Source organism: Elaeis guineensis, chromosome 2, assembly GCF_000442705.2.
Source record: "Elaeis guineensis isolate ETL-2024a chromosome 2, EG11, whole genome shotgun sequence".
NCBI classification, from domain to species: Eukaryota; Viridiplantae; Streptophyta; class Magnoliopsida; order Arecales; family Arecaceae; genus Elaeis; species Elaeis guineensis.
In genome coordinates this window covers 43,437,625-43,450,438 of record NC_025994.2, presented here as the reverse complement: position 1 = coordinate 43,450,438, position 12,814 = coordinate 43,437,625, and the positions used below count along the sequence as shown (strand labels likewise).

General features: G+C 38.7%; 1 non-coding gene across 1 annotated transcript; it reads right to left on the bottom strand.

Annotated features, from left to right (window-relative positions):
• Positions 1-7,183: 7,183 nt before the first annotated feature.
• On the bottom strand, positions 7,184-7,289 carry LOC140855989 (small nucleolar RNA R71). Its single transcript, XR_012139428.1, has one exon. It is a non-coding gene; the product is annotated as a small nucleolar RNA R71 (small nucleolar RNA).
• Positions 7,290-12,814: the final 5,525 nt, after the last annotated feature.

Here is a 12,814-nt window from a genome sequence, read left to right as displayed (position 1 = left end):
TCAGACCATGACTCCCCACATATCCACTGTGTTACAGATGATATCAGATCAGTCCATCCGGATTCAGCAGCTTGAGGACACTGTCTGGAGACTGACTGGCTGAGTTCTTGACTTGCAGGGGCAAGTCCTTGCTTTGGCCCATCCTCAGCCACAGGAGTCCACTATTGAGGTCACAGACCTCACTGCAGAGGCTGGCAGGCTCAGAGGAGCACTGGAGGGTGGATATGAGTTACTGAAGAAAGAGATCCGAGGATTGAGTGAGCATGCATCCACTCAGTTCACTGCTCTACTTCAGTCTGTTTCCAGAGCACTGAACGTACTTGATTCCATCAGACTCACCCTTTCTGTTCAGTCCTTAGCCTCTCAGCATTCTCAACCTCCCAGTTCTTCTCACTCTCCTGCTCGTGCCAGAGGCAGACGGGGTAGAGGACGCACTTCTGATCGAGATCCATCAGCTCCACATCCCATATCTGATGACTCCGATTCATGACTTGTCATGATCATTACTAGATCCTAGGTGTTAGTGTCTTGTTCTAGGATCTGTATTTTGGGGCCATGTATTGACAATTAGCTGGTTGACTTTTCTATTATGAACTATGTATTGAAACAATTATGGTTTTATGGTATCATCTTTTACTTATATTTCTACCTTTTGTAATGATGTCGATCATATTTTGGTTATATATATTCTCCTTGTTGAAATATTGTCTTCTCTTTGTTGTTGTTTGCTGTTAATAATTGCTGTATTAAGGGGGAGCAAACATCTGTGATAAACTCTAAAGGGGGAGAAATTAAAGAATGTTTCAAAAAAAGGAGGAGTTAACCATGTTTGATGATGTCAAAAAGGGAGAGAAATTAAACAAAAAAAAAAAAAAGAAAAAACAACCCATCAAAAGCAAAATCATAAATTATGAGCAATTAAAGAAAAAGCAATCCATCAAAAGCAAAACCATAAATTATGAGCAATTAAAGAAAAAACAATCCATCAAAAGCAAAACCATAAATTATGAGCAATTAAAGAAAAAGCAATCCATCAAAAGCAAAACCATAAATTATGAGCAATTAAAAAAAAAAAAGCAACCCATCAAAAGCAAAACTACAAATTATGAAAAATTAATGAATGAATTGGAGAATTTAAAGAACAATATCAAAAGTACAATGCTAAGTACAATGCAAATAAGTAACTTTTAAATTACTTCTTTACATATGCTCTGATTTGCTTTAAAAATTTAAATATGCTCTGATATACTTCAAAATTCCAACTTACTCTGATACATCTTTTGAAATTTTATTTACCTTGATACATCTTAAGAAATTCAACTTGCCTTGATACATCTTAAGAAATTTAACTTACTCTGATACATCTTAAAATTTTTAACTTGCTCTGATACATTGTAAAATTTTTTTTTTCTCTGATAATATTGTAAAATTATTTTTCTTGCTCCGATACATTGCAAAATTTATTTTTCTCTTGCTCTGATACATCTTAAACTCAAAATGATCTAATACACTTTCCAAATCAACTCTTAAACATGCTTTGGCACACATAATTATTTTTTGCTCTGATGCTAAAACTAAAATCAAATGAGAATGAGTAAATTTTCAAAATACAGCTTGATCTGATAACAAAAACAAGTTTTCTACTCTAACACCAAAATCACATAATCCAATGAGCATATCTTCAAATCTTTAAGCAAATGGGCAAACTATTCTTGCATATGACCATTTATATCACATGCCAAAAGATTCATACTCTTTTCAAGCATATAAATCTATAATGCATTCACATAAATGCTTTTGTTCAAGTATTTTGTCATCATCAAAAGTGGAGAGATTGTTGCTCCTAGATTGATTTTGATGATTACAAAGCAGATTGAAGGGATACAAATATTTTTATTTGAAAAAATCTTTATGCTCTTCAGGGGCAAAATCATAATTTTATTAAAATCCTGATTTGATAGTATCATTTGGTAGAACAAATGATTTGTAATCTATTGGTGAAAATTTTATTATTTTTGGACTTATATTTTTGAAGTTATGAATGTTTGAAGTGTATAAGTCGACTCATGAGTCAACTCATGGCACAATGAGCTGCTTGGCACGCTAAAATTTCCCTTGGCACGCTAGTTTTTTGGCTTGGCATGACCTGTGAGTCGACTCATGAGTCGACCCACAAGGCATGAGTCGACTCATGAGTCGACCTCTGCTGGTTTGGGCCAAAAAAATCCAGAAACCAACATTTCTGACTGTTGCAACAGAGGTCGACTCTGAGTCGACCCCTAAAGTATGAGTCGACTCATGAGTCGACCCCTGCGATGGAAATTGTCCGCAACGGTTAGTTTTTTACCCATTTTAGTTGCCTTTAATGCTCACTTTAAATGCTCTAATGGCTCTTTTTCTGCCTAAAATATTTTCTCTTGTTTCTTAAATCTATAAAAGGTTTCAAAAGGTGAAAAACAAAAAGGAGATCTACAATATACACGAGAGATACAAGAGATCTACAATATACACGAGAGATACAAGAGATTTTGAAAGAGAAAAGCAAGAGTGTTCAAAAGGACATTCAAGAGCATTCAAAGAGAGGGTTTTTCAAGCCAACTTTTCAACCTTGATCAAGAGCTCTTTCAAAGCCTTCAAGAAGCCTTCAATCAAAGCTCACCTATTCCTCAAGCGTTCATTCAACTCTTCATCCACCTTGAGGAAATCAAAAAAAAAAGGAGATTCTTCATTTGAGTAAAGTGCATTTAATGTTATATTCGCTCATTTAAGAAGCTATTCTTGTACTTATTTATGCTCTAAACTGTCTTACTCTTTGTGAGTAATTATTCTTGTTTTTGGAGGGTTTCCAAAACAAGGGAAGGTTGATCCGAACCTGAAATCGGAGTGTATTGGGTTGGCTTGTACCCAGAAAATAAGTGGACTAGCTTGGGATAGCTAGTGTCGGAGGTTCCGACGTTTGTATTCGGGTTGAATACAAGTATAGTAGATTGAAATTCCCAAGTAGGAGCTTGGGGAGTGGATGTAGGTGCAAGATTGGCACCGAACCACTATAAATCCTTGTGTTTGTGGTGTACTTTATTGTTTCTCTTTATTTCTTTATTATATCCTTGTATTCTTGCTTTAGATAATTAATCTTGAACTAAAGTCTTTCTCCTCATTCATCAAGCTTTTAACAAATACTTTTCATAAGTAATTAGTTAAGCTTAAATTTTTTAAAAACCCAATTCACCCCCCCTCTTGGGTTGCATAGCTGGGCAACAGAATCTACAATAGCCAACATACACAGCAAGGATCCAAATGGCTAGAGACCAAAAAAATATACAGTCAAACTAAATAGCCACACTGTGAATAACCAACACACTACAGGTCAAAGAATCAGTCACACCATCGGTATTGAGAAAATCACTGACGAGTGAGTAGACATCCAAGTGGTTTCTTGTGTTGGTCATGCTCAGTATAAATTATTCTCTAATAACCACCTACACTTTCACCTCAGTGTCCCCTACTACAGACTCGAGACTTATCTATCCAAAAAAGAAGGTGATGCATGCACCGATCTTAAATGGATTGATCACTATCTTCCATGATGATTTTACGATCGGGAGGTTGGGTATAAAATATACCCCGATCGAAGTTTGTAAAAGACCGACCCTTCCAGGGCTCTTCCAGCTTCCGACCTTGTGTGTGGCGTCTCTCCGAACCCCCTCAACCGTCCGAACTTCTCCGATAATGAACTTCTGCATTCATCTACTAGGCCGCCCCAAAAGCTCTCTGGGCCTCACTGCCAGTCGACCTTCTACAGTAATCAACTATTCTCTGAATCTCTTTCGGATCCCAACCGAGCTCCTGTGAGAGCCGAACTTCTACTACAAGTGGTCTACTCTGAATTCCTACAGCGGGCTGTTTATCCCAGATATCTGCTGTAAGCAAATTCCATTCGAGCCTCTACTGTAAACAAATTTCTTTCGAACTTCTATTACAGGTAGACTTCAGTCGAGCTTCTTCATAGTCAATCCCAGATGAGCTTCTACCATGGGGCAGGATTCACCGGCCAGATCATTGCTCTGAGCTCCCACGACAACCGATCTTCGACCAAGCTCCTACAATAAGCGGCCTCCTTTCGGCCTCCTGCAAGAACTGGACACCGTCCGAACTTCCACAGTGGATGGATTTCGGATGAGCTCCTACAAGAATCGAACTCCGTCTGAACTTCCATAGTGGATGGATTTCGGACGAGCATTTGTAAGGACCGGACTCCAGTAGCTGGATTTCTACAATGGCCGATCACCTCTGGATCCCTCAGACTCCTCCAGCAGACGAGCCTCCCCAACGCCATCCGAAGTCTACCACCGGCCGACCTTCCGCTAGATTCCTTATGAAATCAGACTCCTTCGATGAATAATCTTCAGACGAGCTTTCGCATCGGGCAAATTCCAGACGGACTTCTCTAGCAATTGGACTCCTACCAGACTTTGCCAATAGAAAGTCTTCATCCTAGTCTCTACAGCAGATGGTTCTCACCTGTAGCCTCAGCGCCCAAGGCCTCCGACAACAGTAGACTCGTCAGCGACCTCGAAAACATCCGAGCTTCTCTTAGATTGACGAGACAGAGAGCCATTCCATTTCATCAGACATCCCAGTCGAGCTTCAGCTGACAGATCCGAACTCTTTGGCAAGGCATGATGATAAACACTTAATTTAAGTATTTTAAATTAAAAAATTATATTTAATTTATCTTATTTATTAAGAATTTGATGTTTCTTTCTATGTTTTACAGGAAAGGTAATCGCCGATACAAAGAGTCTGATTCATAGATCAAAAAGACTCAAGTTTGAAGAAATTTGGACTTAAAATAAAATTAAAATAAAAGAAAGACGCATCCGGTATTATAGAAAATGAAGATACTATGCAAGGAATCCAAAAGGATATAGATGTCATTGTGAAGAAACTTTTGTTTCTTTTTGGAATATGAAAAAGTTTGTTTCACGTGGAATTCTCTCTTGGGCGCGTGAATAATGCTTTGGGCGCGTGAATAATGTTCTGGGCGCGTGAACGCCTGCGCATGAACGCGTGGACGCGGGGTGGTGACAGACGCGGACGCAACGCGGATGCGATGCGGATCGCGGCAGCAGCACAGGATGCGGAACGCGGACGATGTGCAGGCGGGCGCAGATGCGGGTGCGGCATTTGGATGCATGGTTTTTAGTATTTTTTTAGTCCCATATCGAAAAATCATGTAAAACTCCTTCCTCCTAACACCTATAAAAAGGCTCTTGTACTCATATTTGAAGGGGGAGCCCAGAAATTCTTCTAGAGCCTTGCATAGAGGAATAAAAAGGGACTACTTCATGAGCAGCTAGGCTAGCAGTCTCGGGAGTGGAGAAGAAATTTTGTAACGATACAGAGATGGTTTATTGTTCTAAACTTTTCTATATTTCTTTATATGCAATAAAGATTATACTTTTTATTTAAATTGTCATGAGTTCTTTATTTGCTCCCTTTCATATACTTTTATTTATGCTTTCTTGTTAGATTAATATTAGGAACAACTTTTACTTTCCGGAGATGCACCGTGATCTACGGATACGGGGCGTACTGAGGAAAGAAGAGTTGTTTACCTAGTACTTTCCAAAGATGCACCGTGATCTATGGGTACGGAGCGTGCCGAGGAAAGACAGATATTTTTTCTAAGATTAATCACATCTATTTAGTTAAAAAAGAGATACAACTCTGCTAGTGCAAATTAATTCAAAACTCTCAAGCTCTTTATTTTCTAATTACCTCAATTTTAAGATAATTTATTTTTTAAGTCAAAAACAATGCTTCTTTCTTTTACCTTGCAATCTCAACTTAGCCCAAGGTCCCTGAGGATATGATCTCGACTCATCCTACCTACGTAGTGAGTAGAGTTATTTTTTTGGTGCTATCAACGACTACGCATCAAATTTTGGCACCGTTGTCGGGGATCTTGGCACGGTTGAATTAAAAAATTAAAAAAAAAAAGCCACTGACATTTCATAACACTTAACTAAAATAGCGTAACCTCAAATATAAAAATTTCTAACTTGATTGGACACCTTGTTTCTTTGCATTGCATCTCCATAATTAATCTTAAGGGCAATAACCCATTAACCAGATAAGGTGGAGATTTGATCACCCTTCCTTGGCCCACAAATCACTCCCTCGCATTTGCATAACCTAGACCTTAATTTAAAATCAACTAGATGTCAGCCCTAGGAATTTCGAGCTCAATAGGATAAGAAAGCTCTAGAGTTGAACCGAGTGCGGATTGGTTAATTGCTCGGTGTCTAAGGCAAGTGGTTAAAGAAAGTAGTTTTCAATTGGTTCCGTTGACTGACCTGGCCAACTTAGTTGGTGTCTAAGGAAAGCAACGAGCAGGGAACCTCCCACATCTTACGCTTACCTGGCCGAGTCAGTTAGTCAGTCTTGAGCTTGGAGTGCTCAAAGGCGGTCTTGAAAGTTAAGAGCTGTCTAGATCTAAGTTAACCTTAGGATAGAGAGTCTATGATTGTTTAAGTTGATTGCAATTAACATCTAAATATTAACTAATTTCTCCCTTTTCATAGATTTAAGATTCTTAGGTTCTTCTCTTTAGATTTTCTTCATTCTTTTCTCACTTTATTATAAAAATATATATTATAAAAAAAAAAAAATTTTGTGTTTGCTCTACAGTATAATTGTAAGGTGTATGCTTGGTCGTAGATCGTTATGATCAGAAATCCAACCTTTTGATCCAGAAATAAAAAGAACCTTTAGAGCCAACAGACGTAAAAATATGGACCGAAATCAGGAGAATGATCCACCCAAGTAATTGAAGGAGTACCTTACTCCTTCCACATATACCTACTCTCCTTGTATTCAAGTACCCCCTGTGGAGGCCACTCAATATGAAATTAAGTCCAGTATAATCCAAATGTTACCTTCATTTTATGGACTTAGTAATGAGGACCCTTATAAACATCTTGAAGAATTTCTTGAAATATGCTCAACTGTCAAAATTCACAACTTCTCTGATGATGCTCTGAGGTTGAAATTATTCCCTTTTTCACTTAAGGACAAAGCCAAATATTGGCTACATACTTTGGATTCCATGACTATATCAACCTGGGACCAGCTGCAAGGAGAGTTTCTTAAGAAATATTTTTTCATAGGAAAAACTAATCAAATAAGGAAAGCCATAACTAGTTTTTCCCAATTAGATGGAGAAATGTTTCATGAAACATGGGAGAGATTAAAAGACCTTATTAGAAAATGTCCCCACCATGCTGTACCCAAGTGGCAGTTAATCCAATATTTTTATGATGGGCTCTCTGAAAGACATCGACAAATGGTCGATGCATCATGCGGTGGGACATTCATGCTGAAAAGTGAGGATGAGGCATGGCAACTGTTTGAAATTTTAAGTGAAAATTTATTACATCATATGTCTGCCTCTATTAGAGATAAACCCATGTTAAACCCAAAAAAAGGTGGAATATATGAAGTAGGAAATGCCATAGATATCCATCAAAAGGTAGATGAACTGTCCCAAAAATTAGATCGTCTTCTAAATACTGGATAATCTCCGATTCCACCTAACCCAATCCAAGAAGTTTGTGCATTGTGTGCAAGTCCGAACCATTTTGTTAGTGAATGCCCAGCCGCACCTCAATTTCCTGAGTTTGTGCACGAGCAGGTTCAGCAAGCTCAAGTCCAACAAGCTCGCAGACCAGGAAACGATCCATATTCGAACACTTATAACCCCAACTGGAGAAACCATCCAAATTTTTCCTGGAGATCACAACCAGTAGTTGGTCCTGCCACACCTCGACCTCAATATCAAGACCCAACATATAGGCATGGACCATATCATCAATTTTAAAATGTTCCTCAACCGTCTACTACTGGTCACAGCTCAGCTTTTGAGAAAAAAGTTCTGAAAGCACTAGAACGATTAGAAGTCAACACTCAGACTCTTAACTCCCACACACAATTCATTGCTAAGCTAGAGACCCAAATAGGTCAACTAGCAACTGCATTCAGTAGGAGGGAAGGAGGAAAATTACCTAGCCAACCCGAGAGCAACCCAAGAGGGCAATTTGTAATTGAGAGTTCTAATACCCCAGAAGCTTTTTCTGAACATGCCAAATCGATCATGACTCTGAGAAGTGGGAAGGTCATTGAACACACTAGTAAAACTAATGAGACCGACCCTAAATCTCTAACCGAATCCAAATCACCCAAGAACAAGGAGGACCTAAAAATAGAGAAGGAACCAACTGCACTGGAATCATCTTACTTGCCTAAAGCCCCATTTCTGGATGCCCTGAAAGCCCCTATTCCTGCAGATAAGAAGGGAGGAAAACTTGATGAGATGTTGGAATTATTTAAGCAAGTCCAAATTAATCTTCCCCTTCTAGACGCAATCAAACAGGTCCCTGCTTATGCCAAATTTTTGAAGGATTTGTGCACCCAAAAATGTAAATCTAGATTATAAATCCCAAAGAAAGTATATCTCACTGAACAGGCTAGTTCTGTCTTCCAGCATGCCACTCCTCCAAAGCTTAAGGACCCAGGAGCCCCCATCATTTCCTATGTTATAAGAGATTATCACATTGAAAAAGCTCTTCTGGATTTAGGGGCAAGTGTGAATCTTTTACCTAGTTCGGTGTATGAATTTTTTGGATTTGGAGAACTGAAACCCACATCAGTCACACTGCAGTTAGCCGACAGATCAATTAAGGAACTACGTGGAATGCTTGAGGATGTCTTGGTCAAGGTAGATGAGTTTTACTTTTCAGTTAATTTTCTGGTTCTCGATATGGAATTAAGTGGCAACCCCAGACAAATTCCCATTATCTTAGGATGACCCTTCCTAGCTACGGTAAATGCATGCATTAATTGTAGGACAGGAGTCATGGACGTATCATTTGGGAATAAGAAACTAAGACTGAATGTGTTTGGTGCTTCCCAAGGACCATCAATGGATAGTTGCTTCGAAGTAGATACACTAGAAGATATTATAGAAGATGCAACACCCATAATTCTAGCACCAGACCCCTTAGATACTTGCTTGGCTCACTTTGGAGTGTGTGACTTTGAGGAATATATGAAAGAAGTTAACATCTTGTTAGATACACCACACGATAAAACCACTCCTCCATGGACAATCAAGTATGAGCCATTGCCCACATTAGCCAGTACACCAATAGTCCCATCTTTAGAATCACCACCTACGTTAGAATTGAAACCTCTTCCTGCTACGCTTAAGTATGTATTTCTAGAACTCAATGACACCCTTCCGACAATCATTGCATCAGACTTAACCCCTAATCAGGAAGCACAATTGGTTGGTATTCTGAAGGAACACAAAGAGGCTATCGGTTGGTCCATTGCCGATTTAAAAGGAATTGACCCCTCCATTTGCATGCACCATATTTATTTTGAGGAACATGCCAAACCCCATCGAGATATGCAGAGGAGATTGAACCCAAACATGCGTGAAGTAGTAAAGAAAGAGGTGGTAAAGTGGTTAGATGCTGGAATCATCTATCCCATATTCGATAGTAAATGGGTCAGTCCCACTCAAGTAGTACCTAAGAAATCTGGTATTACTATGGTGGAGAACGAAGAAGGTGAACTACTTCCAACTCGCATATCATCTGGATGGCGAGTATGCATAGATTATAGAAAACTGAATGCCGTTACTAGGAAGGATCATTTTCCATTGCCCTTCATCGACCAAATCCTAGAACGGTTAGCAGGACAAAGTTTCTATTGTTTTCTTGATGGTTATTCAGGGTACAATCAAGTACCTGTATTTTCGGATGATCAAGAAAAAACTACCTTCACCTGCCCCTATGGCACTTTCGCTTTTCGGCGTATGCCATTCGGGCTTTGCAATGCACCCACTACATTTCAACGGTGCATACTAGCCATTTTTTCGGATATGGTGGACAAATGTCTTGAAGTTTTTATGGATGATTTTTCTGTGTTTGGAACCACCTTTGAGGATTGTCTCCATAATCTTTCCAAAGTTCTTAAACGGTGTATGGAGACAAATCTTGTCCTAAGTTGGGAAAAGAGCCATTTCATGGTGCGAAAAGGAATTGTATTAGGACATATTATTTCTGAAAAAGGGATCGAGGTAGATAAAGCCAAAGTTGAGGTCATTTCAAAACTACCACCCCCTACTTCGGTCCGACAAATACGATCTTTCCTAGGTCATGCCGGATTTTATAGACGCTTCATCAAAGATTTTAGCAAGATTTCAAGACCCTTGTGCAATCTGTTGGCCAAGGATACACCATTTGTCTTTGATGAAGACTGTTTGAAAGCGTTCAACACATTACGAACAGCCCTGACAACAGCACCCATAATAAAACCCCCTGACTGGTCCATTCCATTTGAGATTATGTGTGATGCCTCTGACTTTGCAATAGGTGCCGTCTTAGGCCAAAAAATCAATAAAGAGCCACATGTGATCTATTATGCTAGCAAGACTCTTTCCGATGCCCAATTAAACTACACCACAACAGAAAAAGAGCTACTAGCAGTAGTGTTCACCCTTGAAAAATTTTGCTCATATCTGTTAGGGTCTAAGGTTCTAGTTTACTCTGATCATGCGGCTCTGAAACATCTCCTCTCAAAGAAAGATACTAAACCGCGTTTGATCAGATGGATCCTTCTTTTACAAGAATTTTATCTGAAAATCCGAGATAAGAAGGGTTCTGAGAATGTGGTAGCTGATCATATCTCCAGGATCTTAGTTGAACACACGATAGGCATAGATGAGGTCAAAGAAAAATTTCCTGACGAACAACTTTTCGCAATCTCCTCTAGCCGTCCTCCTTGGTTTGCCCATATTGTCAATTACTTGTCAACAGGACAAGTACCTTCTCACTGGACAAAACAAGAAAAGGATCGATTTTTCTCGCAAATTAAATATTATTTCTGGGAAGAACCTGAACTATTCAAATATTATCCTGACCAAGTTATTCGCCGTTGTGTCTCCGAGAGTGGATTCCAAACCATTCTCACTTTTTGCCATTCTTCAGCATGTGGGGGACATTTTAGTGGAAGAAAAACTGCATCAAAAGTACTGCAGAGTGGGTTTTATTGGCCAACGCTTTTCAAGGATGCACATGAATTTGGCCGAAGTTGTCTGCGATGTCAGCAAATAAAAAATTTATCCAAGAAGGATATGATGCCGCTGACCCCCATTTTAGTAGTAGAAATCTTCGATGTTTGGGGGATTGATTTCATGGGACCTTTTCCAACCTCATTTGGATTTGAATATATTCTGGTGGCAGTTGATTACGTATCAAAATGGGTGGAGGCAATAGCTACACGGACTAATAATAATAAAATTATAATTAGTTTTATCCAACGAAACATCATTAGTCGATTTGGCTTCCCAAGGGTGATCATTAGTGATGGGGGGACTCATTTTATGAATAAACATTTTGAAGCACTTATGAAAAAATATAATATTTCACACAAAGTGGCCACACCATATCACCCCCAAACTAATCGTCAGGTAGAGGTGTCAAATAGGGAGATTAAACATATTCTAGAAAAGATGGTTAGGCCCGATAGAAAGGATTGGTCTCTTCGCTTAGACGATGCATTATGGGCTTACCGTACTGCTTTTAAAACACCCATACGAATGTCTCTCTATCGACTTGTATTTGGAAAAGCTTGTCATTTGCCGGTGGAATTGGAACATCGTGCATTTTGGGCCATAAGGCAATTTAACTTTGATATGAAAAATGCAGGTTCCAATAGGAGACTCCAATTAAATGAACTTGAAGAGCTACGCAATGAAGCATATGAGAGTGTCAAAATTTATAAGGCTCGAACTAAAGCATACCATGATAAATTTATTGCATGAAAAATGTTCGAGCTCAATCAAAAAGTTTGGCTCTTCAATTCTAGGTTGCGTCTGTTTCCTGAAAAACTTCGCTCACGTTGGGACGGACCTTTCATTGTAACTCAGGTATTTCCTCATGGAGCTATAGAACTCAAAAATCCTAAACAGGGAAACACTTTTAAAGTGAATGGTCAGCGATTGAAACCTTACATAGATGAAATTAGTGATGGAGAATTAATTGAATCTGTTGATTTAGTGGATCCAAAACTGCCATAAGACTCAATTCAGTCTGGCTGAAGACATAAAACTTAGCGCTTGTTGGGAGGCAACCCAATGATTTTATTTTTATTTTTTTGCAGCTGCAGGAATTTAGAACAAGAGCCTATTAATCAATGAAGCTATCTTCAACTTCCGAAGAAAAATTATCTCAGGTGCACTCTCTCCTTTTATTTTCTTTGCTTTCTTACTTCATTGAGGACAATGTAGATTAAGTTGGGGGGGAGGAAATTAATCAAACCCTCGAGTATGGTCAGAAATAATTAGTTTTGTGTATCCAAATTTTATTTTGATTAAGAGTCAATTAGGCATCCTAAACAATGAATGATTAATGGTCAAGATAATTTTAGAGATACTGAGGAATAAATTATTAAGAAAACCCAATGAATGGTAGGGTTTAGACTAGACCAAATTTTAGGAGTGATTCTACAACCCTCTTCTTACTGATCTCAATAAAGAATCTGCTTAATGAGAAATTGGGTGGAAAGGTCGAGGTATGCAAAAATTCTCCTTAAAATTTACTTAAAAAAAAAAAAAAAAAAGAAAGAAAAATAACATTGGTTTCCTACTGAGTAACCGGGCCCTTTCGCCTAAGTAAGCATTGTGGTTCGCATAAAAAGGTAGGCAATGTAAAAAAAAAAAAAAAGAAGAAAAGGGGACTAAATT